The following is a 17032-nucleotide window of genomic DNA, read 5'->3' as shown; positions in this document are numbered from 1 at the left end:
GCAAGAGCACTGAGCAGCAGTGAACGGACAACGTGCTACGCTGCGAAAAGGAAATAGCGAGAAAACGATGAAAGCGAGCGCGAAGGAGAGGGCGCTGCGGTGTGTCCGCGTGCAACATTGTTCCCGCCACCATCGTTAGATGTCAACAAAAGCAGCGCGTCGCTGTCTCGCTTGCTCATCCAAAACTTTATCTTCTTTGGCCCGCGCCCTCTGTTCTTCCTCTGTGCCATCCTTTGTCACCGCTGCGTCTGTTGCATGGTCTTCTCTCCGTTTTGTTTCGACGCAACGACCACAATAACGGGAGAGTTCGCGTGGCAAAATCCTGAAGTGCGTGACGCGTATGTTTGCGCTGGCTTGGAGTACAGGCTATCGTGGTGAACGAACAGCACTGTGTAAAACCAGGTGTACAAAAAAAAAAAAAAAAGCGACCGGTTGAACATAGCTGCGCTGTATTCGCCAGTGGTGTCCTCGCTTTTGCTTTCGTATTTGAGCGCTGGACCTCGCGTAATTGATGACTCGCATAACTGCGCCTTACAAGATTTATGACCTGCATTATATATGTAAAAGATGCAGGTCAGAATATATAAAATAAACCGCGAAAGTATTTATAGAACATTCTAGCCAAGTGTGCCTATATAAGAAACCACCAGGTCTAGCTTTCTCCTTAGCGAGCAGTCAGTATTATGACCACCCGAGGTGCGAACTTAGTCCAAAGCACAGCTGCGCTGGGCTCGCATAAACATGCGTGCTTACATAGACGTTACTGTAGAGTTCAAGCGTTCTACGTCGGTATTCTTGTAATTACGGATTATTGTGCAAAGGCGGACCAGAGAACGTGGCAGATGTTAAAAACTTTCAATTTTGCTGGAAGAACAGAAGCTGGAAGACTCAGAGTTCGGGATAGGGAGCAGAATGTCGCAAATATATGGCTAAACCAAAGTCGGGCTCGAGAAACGACGTATAAAATTATAAAAATATAGTTCACGTATGTCCCCTGTTCACACTGCTGGTGGAAGACAGAGGCGATTGCTACGTATCGCACAGTGGGGGACCTGGCTGCGTTACCTTCTCCACAGCTATTGATTTCCACGGACGCTTTTAAGAAGAAATTCGAATGAGACCAGACTTATGGATATTTAAAAAAAAAGAAACATGTCTTTTGGTTAGTATGTTTGTTTCTCGCAAGATAGGATTCCATCGAATTAGCCCTTCTAGTGCCAAATATGACGGGGCAATGACTCATTGGAGAGAGAGAGAGAGCAAATGATAAATGAAAGGTAGGGAGGTTAACCAGGACTGAGCCCGGTTGGCTACCCTACACTGGGGAAAGGGAAACGGGGACGGAAAGATTAAAGAAAGAAGAGAAAGTCCACCGGGGATATCGTTCAGTCACTCAGTCCGGATCACAGACGCTGACTCAACCCTGTATCTTTCAAATATCGCAGCAGCGCTTTTGTGGCCTTTTGTAGCTGCGATATGCGAGGCCATGGTCCCAAGATCTTGTTCAAGGTGAACGGTTTTCTATCTAACTGGTTGAGAGCTGTGCAGAGTTCTTGTCTTTCATTTTCAAATGATGGGCAGTAGCACAGTAGATGGTCTATAGAGACTGTCAAAATGGCTCATGAGACAGGTAAGAGATAACAAATCTCCTAAAAGAGGCAAGTTTCAACAAGAAAAAGAAGGCATTGTTGGGCACGTTGGTCAGACATTATTAGGTAGGAAAATAGAGCCCGAGAACACGCACGCACAATGCAGAAGCACACAGGTGCTCGCTAATTTCTGTTTACTGCCAGAAGGTGAAACATGAACATGCACCCATGGCCATGTACAACAGCATGCAATGTCGAACGAATAAGCATAATGCAATAACACTGCAAGGGAAAATGTCAACCGTTCATATATAGCGTATAGCGGCATCATTTCACGAGCTAGTTCGCACAAAGGCAGCAATCTGCTTCCGCTGCTGCAATGACGTACTCCAGCGACAAAATACGCAGCAGATATGCGCTACTAAGAGCGCTAATAACGCCACGCAATCAAGTGTGGGAGTTAACGGAGGGTGCCGGACGCCGCCGCGTACACCGAGACGCAATGCATGCTTGGCTGTTGTCCCAGCAGTCGTAAACTCCCACGCGCACTCCGCGGGGCGCTGCATTCAGACAGCAGTGCAGTGCCTTGCAAAACCAGTCGCAGTAGCAGCACACCTGGCCGGATGACAAAACGCCGACAAGCATTAGTGTTCGGGGTCAGTAACGTGGCTAAGCGAAAGGGACGCACGCGCGCGGCGGGGCCAGCGCAGAGCGTTATTGGCTGAGAGAGGCGTTGTGCCTCCGGGAGCCGAGTCAAAACGCAGTTGGAATTCTTCCACCCGGTCGACTGCACGCTGCAAGAGGACCACAGGACAGGACGCGCGGACATTCCGCAAGCCTTTCGGTGACAATGCAGTTTCCGAAACCCCAGCGGGAGGGCTGCGGCCATGCGGCGCTTATCGGCGGCCCATCGTCCCCTCTGCGCGGACAACCGGGACTGACAGGTCGGCCAGCGGCTGTCCACGCGAATACCGCGCTTCGGCACTTATAACCCGACGGAAGCTCGGCCACAAAACAACCGTGGACTACGGCATACGGGAATCAGCTTGAATAAGATGAATATGTCGCAAATTAGGCGTGATGTGAGCTACAGTAAATAAAACTATGTACAATAACTCGGTTTTACCATTAACAAAAGGTTCTGGGCGTCCAGGGGACGCCAAGTAACTGGGAACGTATTTAGATCCAGGAAACGAAGCACGCAGAACGCTCAGCCACTGGAGACGTGAATCCCCGCGAACAGGTGGGCGCCACTGTGACACAAATGGTATATAGAAGCCTTAAATGTATTTGCATACCTGTTCCCGCCCACGCCTCTCCTGATCATTATTTCCTCGACAAACATAAAGCATCGCCTTCGTCCGCGTGACATCTCTGAACCAACGTCTCACAGTGTGAATTCGCAAGAGCTGCTGCTTGCATAGCATGGCTTGTAAACGGGGTAGGGCATGGAAATAAATATTCTATGACATCAAAGTTGTAACACCTGCGTCGTGTGAACATTGCAATTGATTACACTTTTCATAGGATGACTACAAAGACAATTGTACGCATCGAATTTAATTATATAGTATTTGATTGACTGCTTCAGGAAGAACTTCGTGCCATGGATCATAATTCTTTAAAGCGTAGCTTTCTTTGCCAGCCCTACAGTGTTTGGAGTGACAGGGGCTGCTAACACTCATCTAGGCATATAACGAAGCCTATATATGCGCTGATTGCTCGCACAAGCAAACGGGCTTATACCACTCTTGTATACTGATCGGCAATGTAATGCTCGTAAGTGCACGTCTGTTCTGCGTAATAATAAAACTAAATTACTTGTTGCGAAGAAGACAGGCGTGTGCTGCAGGCGCATCGTCAACGTATCGCTCGAGAATGGAGCTCGCGCGCTCGGTGCCACCATTCGATCGACCAACACACCTGACTGTTTATCTATCTGGCTTTGTAATTAAACCGCGTTACATCCTTAATGAAAGTCGAACATATAATGCCGGCTAATAGGTATTTCGAAAGTACATTAACCTCTTAATTCTTAATTCTAAAGAATTCTTTGAGCTACACGATTGGCTTTCATTTAGACTTTCGGTATGGGCCGTTGCATATGGGACCATTTTTGGGCCAATCCCCCAGAATGGGTATGTGCGGCGGTTACACAAGAGGCACATAATTCATATATGTGTCGTACATTTGTGTGCATACAACTGCCGTCACCATTCTTCCCTCGACAAGCATCGTGCACGGCCTTCGTCCTCGGGACACCACGCCGTATAGACCCCTTTCCGCCGGCTTAGTTCGCTCACCACAAACAGATGGCACTTGTCGGCCCGAGAAACCCGCCGCATCGCCTACGTGGCGGTGCGATTCCCGGTCTCGACGAGCACGTTTCAAGATTGGCGAAATGCTAGAAAGCGCTCCTGTACTTAGCTTCATGCGCGCATTAGAAAACACGAGATGATCTAAATTGATCCAGAGCTGCACCTCTGCCGCCTCCATCACAACCCACTGGCGGTTTGAAGAAGCCAACCCCCACATTTTTTTTGTAATCTGCTAAATATGCTACGCACGTACACACTTGAGTAAGACTGCTTCCAATATGGTATAGTGGACTGACAACTGCAGTATATAAGCATAGATTTCTTTACATGGAGCTCGCAGTGTTTTCGGTTCAGTGGATGAACGTTAAAAAAAGACGGAGAATTCATTAATGGCGTTCTGTTAACTCGGTTTTAGTGTAGCTACTGTCCTTCCAGATCTAGTTCGTTCTTTTTCCTTTGCGCTACAACCGTGTAATAATATAACGGACCACCACATAAACCAAACCAAGGTTCTGCTGCGGTAGAACAATCTTGCGACGATTAATTTTTTTAATCAAAGGCAAAGTTACTGGAAGAAATGGGTGATCTAGATAGCTCCGCAAGTTTCGTTGACACCTTCTCGCACTTGTGAATATTGTTTCTTCAGTTTTCCTTAACGTCCGGCCCCATTCACTTAAGCTCGCTGATTGAACCCGTAAGTGATTATTCCAGCGAATGAGTAGTTTACATACGTTACCTAAGAATATTTGAAACTGAACGTTTTGTCACAAGCCACAACGTAAACGAGTGATTGACGATATTAGGTCTTTTCTATAAGCTACTACAAAAACTTCAAATTATCGATGTTTTAAGCCCGGAGCGTGGCATAAAGTAACATTGCGTGGTTGACACGTTAACGAGTAAATAGGCATAACATAAGATATCTAATAAAATAACAGCGACAAGCCTTAATGAACCAAAAACATGACGACCTGTGGCTTCCAAGCCATCAACAATAAATAAATAAAAAAGCACGATGAGTGAATGGCAGAAATCCTTCTTTAATACAGCGAAAGTTGTGCAGAATCTCCTACGGGCTCAAGGCCCGTGGCACATGAGCTTTATTCACTTCAAATTCTTCTGCTAGTTAGCGACTCTGCCGCCGAGGAAGACGACGTAGGTCGAACATCTTGAAGGGGCAGCGCAATATGACGAAAACGGAAGGCAGGAATACACAGGACAGCGCTGCCTCTGCCTTCTGTCTTCCTCATATTGTGCTGCCCCTTCAAGATGTTCAACCAGTACTAACTCGCCCAAATGTCGATCCTTCTACACGACGTAGGTCGCAGAGAAAGTGTCTTGGAAAATGATTTCCAGCCCTGCCTTCTAGTACGCGCCCCCTACGGTAATGTTCGCATCATTTAGAAAAAGGCGTAATGACCTCGGAAGAATGGATACGCGACATTTACATGTCTTCTGAAGCTTTTGGTCAAATTTTCGTGCCATTCACGCTGTCACTGATGGAAACAAACGCCGAAACGGCGGCTAGCTGTGCCGCACCGGCGTCGTGCGCTGCCGCTCTAAACAGATGCAGCAGAGGGCGGCTTAGGCAAGCAATGGACGCGTCACCACGTGATCAAGCATGGCAGTGTCCACGAATTCGATGTAAAAAGGCATCTATACGTTTCACAGGGTGCATCCGCCTAAATTGGCGTTTTTATTCCTGCGTAGTTTGTGAGCAGTGTATAGCGCTAAAACACAAAAATTTATTTCATTTGATTTAAGCTGTGACATTTACGGTGGATAAATAAAAACACTGTACGAGTTTGCACTCACATAATATGACAGTAAACGCAAGTGTAGTAGCGCAGGATTTAATACACACCATTTGCCTGACGCTTCGTATCCCCTGGATAACAAAACGTGCATTGGCTCTTCATAATATTTTTCCGTATAATCCATCCTATAGCTTCCAAAAAAAATAAAAATAAATGCATTTTAATGTACGTTTCATGTGCAAATATGTATGTCTGATAACCTGCAGCCTAATTTTACTTCAATTTGACCTCTAGCCCAGCTATACCATTTATTACGTTGGCCTCTATGTGTCATGTTATCTCCTCACGCAGTTGTAGGAACCAGCTTCTTCACGTTGCGTAATACAGTCTAGGAAAAAGAATTAAAGAGCTATATGCTGCAATCTATGGAACAGCATTTGACGTTTGCTATATTCTACGGGCGTACGATTGCGCTTAATGGGGCAACAGTGGAAATTTGCAGCTACGTCTTTTCGCGATGTTGTGTGTTTGTGGCTCCTTACAGCGTGACAAGGCAACGAGACAGGGTCCGTCCGTCACCGTCATTTGGATATCGCGGTCATGTGATTGACTACTTAAAGACGAAACGAAACAAAACAACTTTAGTTATTTCACTCTTGCGTGCTTTTTCTTTCTTCAAGAATCTGGAATTTCCTACGATGCGTCACACGCTACATTTCGACACCTCTAAATCCGACTGTAAAATGTTACCTGGGCTCAATGACAGCCAGAATGGCTGGTTCAAATTTTTACCATAAAATGATTGAGTGCATTTATCTAATATGCCTTTTTGTGTCCCTGTTGTTCTGCCTGCGCTACAAAAATGTAGACTATGCCATACCAACAAGTCTATGTAGCTACATATCCTTATCACGAAAGAGGAATTGAAATTTCGAAGAACGAGACAGCCTCTCCACAGCAATGCCTTAAAGTAACTCCTTCTTGCAGCATAGCGCATCCACTTCCACATAAAAGTTCTTCTTGTCGCCTACCTCATAAATTACGCACCGAGGAAATAGTGACTCGCGTCCTACCGGGAAACTTCAAGGGCAACTCGGATTACACACCTGCGTTTTGCACGCTTCGAGTCCGTGACTTTGCCACAGCGCATGCAAAGTGGGACCGACGTGACCTGTAGGCTGGAATGCGCGTTAACAGGCAGCCGCATGGCCGTTGTGAGTGCCGAGAAGGCCCTGCCTGGTCAGCCCGGATGACTGATACTGTGAGACTTCACTAACAAGATGCCCAAATATTTGCCCCTTGGTAGTATTGCAAAACACACGTGGGCTACAGTTGCGGGATGTTGTTGGAACATTCAAAATGGAAATTAGATTCTGTGGTTGTACGCTCCGAAACAAGGATATGATGATGAAGCCCGTCTTAGAGGGGTACTCCGGATAATTTTGACCACCTGGGGTTCTTTCTCGTGCACTCAATACACGGCACATGGATGTTCTTCCAATTCACCCCCATCGAAATGAGGCCGCTGCGGCCGGGATTCAATCCGGCTCTCTCGGGCATAGCAGCACAACGCCGAAGCCACTGCGCCACCTCGGCGGGTCACGTTTAAGCGCCGAAGAAGCTATTCTAATAAAGCACGAGCATTTAAGAGCTACAGCCGTCGCGTACTGACCATGCACAGTTTACCCAGACCCAAATTATTGAGCTTCCTGGTCTGAGATAACTACGCGCACGTACTGGACTGGAGGCATTCGTGTACTATCGAGTCTTACTGAATCCTGAACTGGGCGCGAACAGTAGGGATGGACACGTGTATACGATTTATAATGGTAGAACACAGTACACTGTATAACAGACCTACTTGCAGGTGGAACTCCGACACCATCAATGACGTCGAATTCTTGTCCGCTTTCAGCTGTAGAGCCAGGCGCCGGTAAAGAGACTGCTCTAGTCAGCGAACTTTGGCAATAAAAGTACTTTTTATGTTGCTCGTGGCTCATCCATACACAAGACAGCGTGATATATGATGAGCGTACGCTTAAGGCGATTCATATCATGCGCACGATTAAGCATCTAGTATAGATGCAATGATTAGTCCTTACGTGGAACAACATTAGCAAATGCATTAAGTGAACCCTGAAAAATTCTGTATCATTTGAGCACTGGAAAAAAAATTTCGACACAAACCTCCAACGATGATTGTCAGTGTGACAAAATAATCCAACGCCTCTAGAGAGCTATCCGCTTTATGAAAGTAATGTGGCGCCGGGCTACGGGTATTTGTTGCAGAAAAGATTGTTTTGGTAGTGTCTGTTGTTTCATAGCGTGACTCCGTAGAGAACATAGCGGCTAACCAGCCCATCTGTCGTGGTTCTATAGGTGGACAGCGGTCGTTGGTGACCCGCAACTGGGTTGCGGGACGGCACGCGCCCTTCGCATCGGCGGTGAAATTCCGACTACCTACTTCGATAGCAGGCGAAAAAACCCAAGAAAGCTATGCGCCTTAAAAGGAAACCAGCAGCGAGAGCCTCGTGCCATGAGGTCAACAGACGGCAGTCTTTGGTCTAGCTGAATAACATTCTTTAGCTGTGCCTATACTTCGCCGCTATTGACTACTCCACTTCGCTCAGCGGACACCACGCAAACGCACCCATTATGCGTCATGCTATGGGGCACGTCCAAGCCGCACGAGGGAAAGAGGCGCGTGGTGTCGCCGGCACGGAGCCTCTAACTCGCTCATTTCAGACCGCACGCACGTCTGCACTCGCAGAAAACACTGGTGCGCGAATCCCGCTCGGAACAATAGAGGCGCGCGAGCTCGCGCGTGAGCGACAGAGATGTAGGCCTACGGCAATTGCCCCGAGGTTGCCTCGTGTGTCTGTGTGTACGCGGCGCGCGTACGCGGCGCGGAGTTTGTCCGTCGCACGAGACATCCCGACGCGTCGCGCCGTAGCTCAGCGGGACATGGAAATGACGGCGTTGGCAAACCTTTCCGGTTGACCACGCGGAATCGTCCGTATACAGCTGGCACCCCCAACACGAGGCTGCAGGGCCTCCTCGCCGCTCGCTGCACAGGCGTTGCCGCGCTTTCGACATTGGCAGCTAATGAATTTGCCTCCGCCGAGCCCCGCGCTCGTCACAGCGGGGGCGGCGGTGTGTGGTGTGCATATCCGCGCGCAGAGCTAAGGTGGCTGCAGCCACGCCGGGTGTGTCTTTCTGCGGAGTCGCTGGCTCATTAGTATTGCTCCGTTGCCACCGGGCTTGTCGGCTGGATGGCGCACAATCAACAGGGTGCCCCTCCTCCTCCTCCTCCTCCTCCTCCTCCTCTTCCTCGCTCCTTCAAGGTACGCCTGCGACCTTGCGTGCCCCGACTCGGCGATAGGGGTAAAGGTGAGGTCGGTTGCGTGCACGGCGCGCGTGGTTACATCAGGAAAGTGGCGAGGAGGCCAGGTATCGCACAACATGCTAAGCAGTAGGAATGAGGGCTTCCCTCCTACTCTTCGTAGACGTGCTCTCCAGCTTAGCCGAGGCTGCGCTCCCTCGCCAGCATGACTTCTGCTGTGTGCGTCGCGCCTCAGCGACAATAATTTCTCCGCTGTCGCAACGCGAAGCGGCGTCGTCGAGTTAATAACGCGTGCTGCCCGCATGCGGGCGTTCACTGACGCTGGAGACCCCCCCGCCGAGGCTGTAATCGTGAAGCGCGTGCGTCGAACCTCCCGAGTGGCAAAGTTGGGTTCAAAAACCGCCCACCAGTTTCGAGTAAAGGCGGAAGGCGAAACACGAAAGGCTGATTGATTGGCCCGACCTCCCACACGTTTTGAAAAGCTAGCTCGAGTGTGCGTTTGTCTTCTTTCGGTCGCACACTCGCGGCCTTAGAGTGTGGTTCAGTAAAGCGGTGCAGTGTTGTAAAAAGTTAATGTTGCCTTTAAAAAAGCACAAGAGGCGTTCAATAAAGGTTCGCAGTAAGAACGCTTACACGGGCTGGCCCGCTGGCCATTTATAATTTAAAAAGTCATGTTAAACGTTAAGTTGTTTTCATGTGCATCGGCATATTTGGTACTCCACCCTCTGCTGATCTGTAACTATACCACAGACAAAGCAGAACGGATCAATGCAACGAAGGGTTGTTGGAAGGCGCCGTCTGTCTTGCACAGACATCAGTAAGCGTGTTGGCATGTTGACAGCTTGGTTACTGCCGGAGAGGTGGCGCCCCTCTGTGGACCTTCTTATTCTGTCAAGAACACGACAGATATGTCAGTGTATGTATGACAGTGTATGTTTTTGTGCACCATATATTGCTTAAGAACAATGCTTAAATTTACTGGCGTGTCTCCAGTATTAGACAGAAATTGTACATGTGCACTAACATATGTGTCAAGTTGTATTCTGAACTGTATGGTAACTTTGCTACTCTGCACTTCTTTGCTGCCATTCACTCGACATTTATATACCGCTTGAAAAGATTTGACGCAGAATATGTTGCGAAATCCAGCCAGTTTAATGCGGTCCGGGAAAAGAGAGAGGCACTGGATGTGGCATCGACATAAAAGAGTAGGCTGGTCTCCTCACATACCCCAAAAATCGCCCGTTCAACTATCAGTCATTTCACTTTGAAAATAATAAGCCTTCGTAGACGCCACTTGTAGCCGTGAGTGGTGCATCGCATCGGTAGAGGCTGGTTGGCACTTGTAGGCTGACAAAGGGTCCACATTACGGAGTTGGCAATTAGAAACGCTCGATGAACTTCATAAAGCGTGTGTCCTTGTGCGAGCAAGCGAACGAAGTTTCCTAGCAGCATCCACCCCGACCGTAGCGTCTGGGTGCCTTCGTGGGCAGACCGAGCAGCATTGGAGACCCTGTCTCTCCAACCTGCTTGACGTTATAGAGCATACAAGCAGATAGCATCCAAATAGGGAAGCAGAATAATCATGCTTAGGAAAAGGGGCACCGCGTCATCTTTCCGCGGCTTCCCGGTCATTGTTGCATCGTTGGTAACACGCACGCATCAATCTCAGTTAAAGATATGAGGAACAATGATGGACCCGTTGTAGAGCCCTCTGGAGCACAAGCCAAGAATAATTTGACGCCATAGCTGCCAAAAGCATTACAAAAACAAAAATGCTAATTTAAAGTCACAATTGAAAATTACATCAGAAACACCATGATTGTGCGAGATATATGTTATGCAAGAGCATCAGTGACGTTCTGGCAGCGTAGTATGGTGCACGGAATAAAATTTATATAACAAACTCGGAAGCTGCTTACATGTTGTGAACGTTGGTCGCATTCCACCTCGCGTTTAGGCCACACCAATTTGCACGCTTACATGAACTCCAATATTGCGTCGTGTATTGCACCAAGAATCTTGGCAGAAACATGGAGCCATCATTCAAATCTCCGACAGCGCTGTCACGACTCTATCGTGGTGAGGCCTCTTATTTACTCGGCAGCATCTGCATGAGCATCGGTTTATTAGGCAGTGAGCGAGGTTTCGCGCACCGGATTTCCTACCATGAGGCTTTATATAGTAGATAACCATAGCCATAACCTCTTTCCCACGGTGCTGTTGAGCCTACATGGCGCGCAGCTAGTATTCCGCTATGACTGTGCCAGAAAAAGGCAATTGAAATCGAGAAGGAAGAAGCTGGGGAAGCTTTCCTGCATGTGAATGAGCACGTGTTACGAGCTTGCTTAAGGTATTGCACCGGAGCACTAGGTTAATCACGATATAAGGAACCCATCACCAACTTGAGTGCCTGCAAGTTTATGACTGGTGACACTAATCATTATCCTGTTGTTCCAAATTTAAGTGAAATAACCAGACAAAGGACACAACCTACAATGTTTGCTAAATAATACCTTACAATGCTTAAGTGCTTAAGGGCATCCAATGTTTTGTTTCTTCTGAATATTCTTAAGTAGCTTCCACAATTATATGAACATCGATAAAAATTCATTTCTGGGAAGGGGGAAAAAGAACAGTGTTGTCGCAAGAAAGCTTGCATTCTGCATCAGGCGCGAATGTGCGCGATCTTGCAGTCAATACTATAAAGAGAGAATCTGGCCGTTATATACGTTGACTGCCACCTTCGCACGCACGCATTCTCTCCCGCCCTGCATACAGCCCAACAGTGCAAATACCCACCAAACCCTACATAACTCTACTACCACTTTCTCTTTCACTCATATGACTTCGGAGAAGAAGTAATGGTAAGCGTATTATAGTTTGTTTTCTTGTTCATGTTCACGCCACACACTCTATAATACGGCGAGTTCTTCCCATGCACTGGGATGGACAAATCAATTGCGCCAAGAAGCTACCCTGATGGGAGGTTTTCGTTTAACTGTCAAGGAAGCAATAATCAAGTGCCACATTCGCGTTGCTAGTTTTGACAAGAACAGGAAATATTTTTACTGCAACAAAAAATCGTGTAGCACAACAGACATTGAAGCAAGTTGAACGTAGAATAGCAAATAATCTCTTCTACACCAAATGTAAGTCGTTGACATTAGCGAATTGAAATGCCTCGTCGTCAGACTGATGTCCGCAGATATTTCCTGTCCGCACGCTCTTCGACACAGGTGAATTGAGGCGGTCATTATGTTCTTGGAGTCATAGCAGCGGCTTGGTAGAAAAAATCGAAGAGCCAGACGAGGCAGTAGCTCCTTTCTTTCCAGCTATTTTTCTTTACGTTGTAAATTGCGATATGCATCAAGTAAGCCCCTAAAATGAAGCACCAGAACAGTTTGGACTGATACAGTATACTTTCAAACTACACTTTTATTAATTTCGCGGTAATACGCTGTACCCTGGAACAGAAAATAATGAAAGCTTACTTTTTTATTTGCGCTGGAACCCCGGGCCTCTGACGTCATGGATTTCGAACTATTATTTCGTACTTCGGTCGTTGTGACTCAGTAAAGGTTATCTTAACTTGCTAAGTTTGGTGTCTGTCTCTTTTAGAAAGCAGGTTAGTTTTATTTTTGCGAGTAAAATGTTCAAAAGGACCAGAGACCGCCAAAATTCATGACGTCTCGGCTAGCTGGTGCGGGAAATTCAAGACGGCGTCGTGTTTGCGTCGTTCCTGGCTTTCTGGGTAAGAGTAAGCTAGTCAGTGTTCTAGAAGGGTAATTTACTAATCTAAAATAAATTCCTTTTCAGTGTCACCTTAATATCTCCTAGCTCTAATGTTCATTAGCCAAGAGAAACCTAATCCGCAGGGTCTTTGTAGGTACTTTCATGGGTAATTCGTTCCCTCGTCGAAACCACGCGCGTCAAAATTGCGCAATGCATAAACCATTAGGCTGGCTTAATTTGCTAGTATAGATACTCATAGCTACTGTGTGTAAGCAACCGCGCGGCGCCCTTTCGCTTTCTTCTTTTCGGCTCAATATGATTTTATAGCAGTGTCTCAATGTTTATCGGCATGACTAAGTAGGTTTGTAATTATATAAGCACGCTTCTTGGCATGGTTTGTGCAATACTGAAGAATTGGCTACGAGTCGGTGGCCTGTGTCGTAAATGATGTCGAGTAGTAATGTTCTGCCAACCCTAGTTGATCGCCGCACACATTCCAACGGTATACTCACTTAAAGGCAACAAAGCCTAATCACACCCCAGGAAAGGGAATCAGATATTCATTAGTGGAACAGTTCTGACCCATTACGGGAACTTACATTCTTTGTTTTAGGCGCTTAATGTTAAAGCCGGCGAGATTCTTGCTTCGGGCACTCAGAGCAACCGAGACTAACGCTGGTCTAAATATGTTCATTACAATAAAATGTGAACCGCCGCAGCACTTGGAGCTTCTACTTATAATTCGCGATTTTTTTTTACACATCTTGCTAATCAAAACTCTAACCAATACTCTAGTTTGCAAATGAAAGCATTTGAAAACTCCTCTGAAACGTTTCTTAATTCACACACGAAACTCACCGTTAAACAAAAGAATGCTCAAGTGCACATTCTACTATTGAACGTAAAGCATCACTGCACGAGTTGAGTGTATTCTTAGCTTCAATGCATATAGACCTACTGGTGTGACGTAACTACAGCAGGTCGTGTTTGCTTTTTCTGTTTTAAAATTGAAACTGAATACGAGTTTTTGTCCTTGTATGGTAGCCAGTGCTAGTCCTTGCCCTCGGATTTATATATAAAAAAACAAGTCATGAAAAAGAAATAGTGCTGCATCGGGCAGGAGTCTTCCACGAAAATTAAAGCAGTCGTCTCATAAGTCGGAAGTCTAATGTAAAGCAGTACGCCCTTAGGAGCGCATGTGTGCATGAAGCATATGCAATTAGCCCAGACACGCGTACGATACTCATCTCTTATTTAGTTCGCTTGGCCAGGTTTCCATTTCAGACTTGCGCCTTCCTTTTTTTCGTCTTGTAAATAAAATGCTCTTAATCTTATTAGATACGAGAAATTACGCAGAGATGCCCCATTAGACATCTACTTATGTAAAATATCTACTTCGTATTAGTCTAGCCATATCGCTTGAACAAGTCTGTTATTAACATCATTATTTTCTTCCATGCAAATTATTTTCCCTTATGTTGATACCTTTTTGCCCACATTTCGCCTTTGTGGCCTTTATTTTATTGCAGTTATGGTCATAATGGCTATCACATTCAAGTGAAATCGATAAAACCAATACCGTACTATAGAAGACGTGTGTTCTGATTCGTGTTTGCTCCTAAAAACGAACCCTTCTTGTCTCTGATTCTTGGATCCAATGAATCTTTTTCATTGTTTCTACAGAAAAACATCCGACATTACTCAAGCAGCTTGTAAACCAATATTTTATGGCAGCAATATTTTATCGAATGCCAGAATTTTATGTCGTGTTGCTTGTACTGTCCAGCGCGCGATCTGTTTCTGTAAACGGCGCCGTTCCTCTACAGATGCTCCATTAACAAAAGAAAAAAAAAATGTTGAAATAGAATGGAATTTAATATATTTATTTGGAAAATTATTGAACAAAGAGAAAATGCTTGCCGCGATTGCGGGTTGCTTGCTGTGGCGACATACGATGACGTATTCGCAGAATATTGTTCAGCATTTCTGTACGCACCTAACTGCGCCTTTACGTGAAAACACTGCTATTAGTTTTTTTTTATTTACTAGTTACGACTGTCCGGAGCCAGGAATTCTTAGCACCCTCTGCAGCGTCGCAGGTCTGAGTGCCGCCGTGGTCAGTTGCTTCGCAGCTGCTGGGGACTGAGGGCCAGGGTTTGATTGTTGTGTTCATATAGGAGGTTGTGGCCAAGTACTGCACCAGGGTGGCCAATCCTGCTCTGGTGAGAGAGTGCGTTACCGGTTCTGGTCACCGGGATCAGGCCGCACTCCAAGCCTGTTTGTGCAATTTTCTCAACACACGGTTTTTTTTGCGGCACCGGGATTTGAATCACGGTCCTCTTGCACGGGAGGCGGATACTCTACCGTCCCCGCAGGACTTAAATTAAAAATTAAATTATGGGGTTTTACGTGACAAAACAACTTTCTGATTATAAGGCACGCCGTAGTGGAGGACTCCGCAAATTTCGACCACCTGGGGTTCTTTAACGTGCACCTAAATCTAAGTACACGGGTGTTCTCGCATTTCGCCCCCATCGAAATGCGGCCGCCGTGGCCGGGATCCGATCCCGCGACCTCGTGCTCAGCAGTCTAACACCATAGCTACTGAGTAATCACGGCGGGTCCCGCAGGAGTTGTACGCCTCATTTAACCTACAGTGGTGCCCTATTTGATCAGTCAAGGTGGACCAATCTGAGCTCGGTTACACCGCACGGATGGCACTCGGCTAGAGAACCGGGTATTTATGACCTGCACATGTGTGGCCATACATAATTGAAGATATATATCTTTATTTTTTTTTTAAGGAGGGTTCCCGTACAGTGATAAAATAGAGGAAAAGACATTAAAAAGAAAGAAAAAAAAGGAAGAAAAAAAGGGGGGGGGGAAGGAACATAACAGTTGATTTGAACTCGTGACCGTTGGATGTTGCCCGGAAAGATAGCTCAGTCGCTTGGTTCGTCAGGCCCTAGGTTACTTTCAAGCGCCATAACTCCTGCTCCGAGCCTCATACTTACGTGTAAAGGGACTGATGTTGTCCGCAAAAGGTTGGAAGGCATACTTTCTTGGAAAAATGGCCGCCCGAGGAGAAGAGTGAACTCGAGCGGCTTTAGAGACTAGGAAAACTGCCCTAAAATATTTAGACTTGAGGGAAAGCTTCGTTATCAAACGATAGCACGGCAATCAGCACTTGAATACGACGAGAGAAATTATTGAGACGTGAAAAATTCCCTTGAAATAAATATGGTTTGCGAGACAAATGCTTGAAATATTGAACCTCTTAAAAGATGAGGGGGGAATATGCGCTCACCGAGAGGGCATCGTCGGCACGAGACCACCACCAGGCACCTTACTGAGACGTGGAGGGCTCTGCGGCCTGAAACAAAGCCTCCCTTCTCCGCCGGCCAAGAGGGGAAAACGCGCTTTCCGATCGCTCAAGGTTGCGCTGACATAGTATAACTCTAGCGTCTAGGAACAGCTTAACCAGGTGCGGGGGCGGCACGCATAGCGTGGGAAGCTAGCCGCTGGAATAACTATCTCAAGGACTGCTGCTGACGAGGGCGAAATACCTTCGTGTAATTATAATAACCCTAATAGGACTACTTTCGAAAGAAAAAAAAGGAAGTGGCTCAGAGGGCTATACTACGAGAGCTATGACGGATAATTTTCTATATATATATATATATATATATATATATATATATATATATATATATATTCATCTCATCTATGGGATCGCATGCGCGCGCTGTTGCTTTGTCTCTGCGTGTAGTAGTTAAGAGAGCCAGTTTAAGGGCGGAGAAGAAGGAAGGAAAGGAAAGCAAAATTGCAGCGCCGTGGTTTTAAAGCGCACCCGTGGTAGAGAAACGGAAGGCGATATAAGCGTGCGTGGCCATGATACGCACACGACAAACTGCCTTAAAACATTTAGACTTGAGGGAAAGCTTCGTTAACAAACGATAGCACAGCAATCAGCACTCGAATATAATTATAACCCTAATAATAATATCCCCGGACAGGCCGCCATTGGAATATGAACCTGACAACGTTTAACGCTAGAACGTTATCTAGTGAGGCGAGTCTAGCAGTGCTATTGGAGGAATTAGAGGGCAGTAAATGGGATATAATAGGGCTCAGTGAAGTTAGGAGACCAAAAGAAACATATACAGTGCTAAAAAGCGGGCACGTCCTGTGCTACCGGGGCTTAGCAGAGAGACGAGGACTAGGAGTCGCATTCCTGATTAATAAGAACATAGCTGGTAACATACAGGAATTCTATAGCATTAACGAGAG

General features: G+C 46.5%; 1 long non-coding RNA gene across 1 annotated transcript in view; it reads left to right on the top strand.

Annotated features, from left to right (window-relative positions):
• The window catches only part of LOC140218935 (uncharacterized), a 451043-nt gene that overhangs the window by 98710 nt on the left and 335301 nt on the right, over positions 1-17032 (top strand). The window lies entirely within an intron of this gene.

This window comes from Dermacentor andersoni, chromosome 6 (genome assembly GCF_023375885.2).
Source record: "Dermacentor andersoni chromosome 6, qqDerAnde1_hic_scaffold, whole genome shotgun sequence".
Lineage (NCBI taxonomy): Eukaryota > Metazoa > Arthropoda > Arachnida > Ixodida > Ixodidae > Dermacentor > Dermacentor andersoni.
The sequence above is the reverse complement of the archived record's forward strand: the minus strand, read 5'-3'. Positions and strand labels throughout refer to the sequence as shown.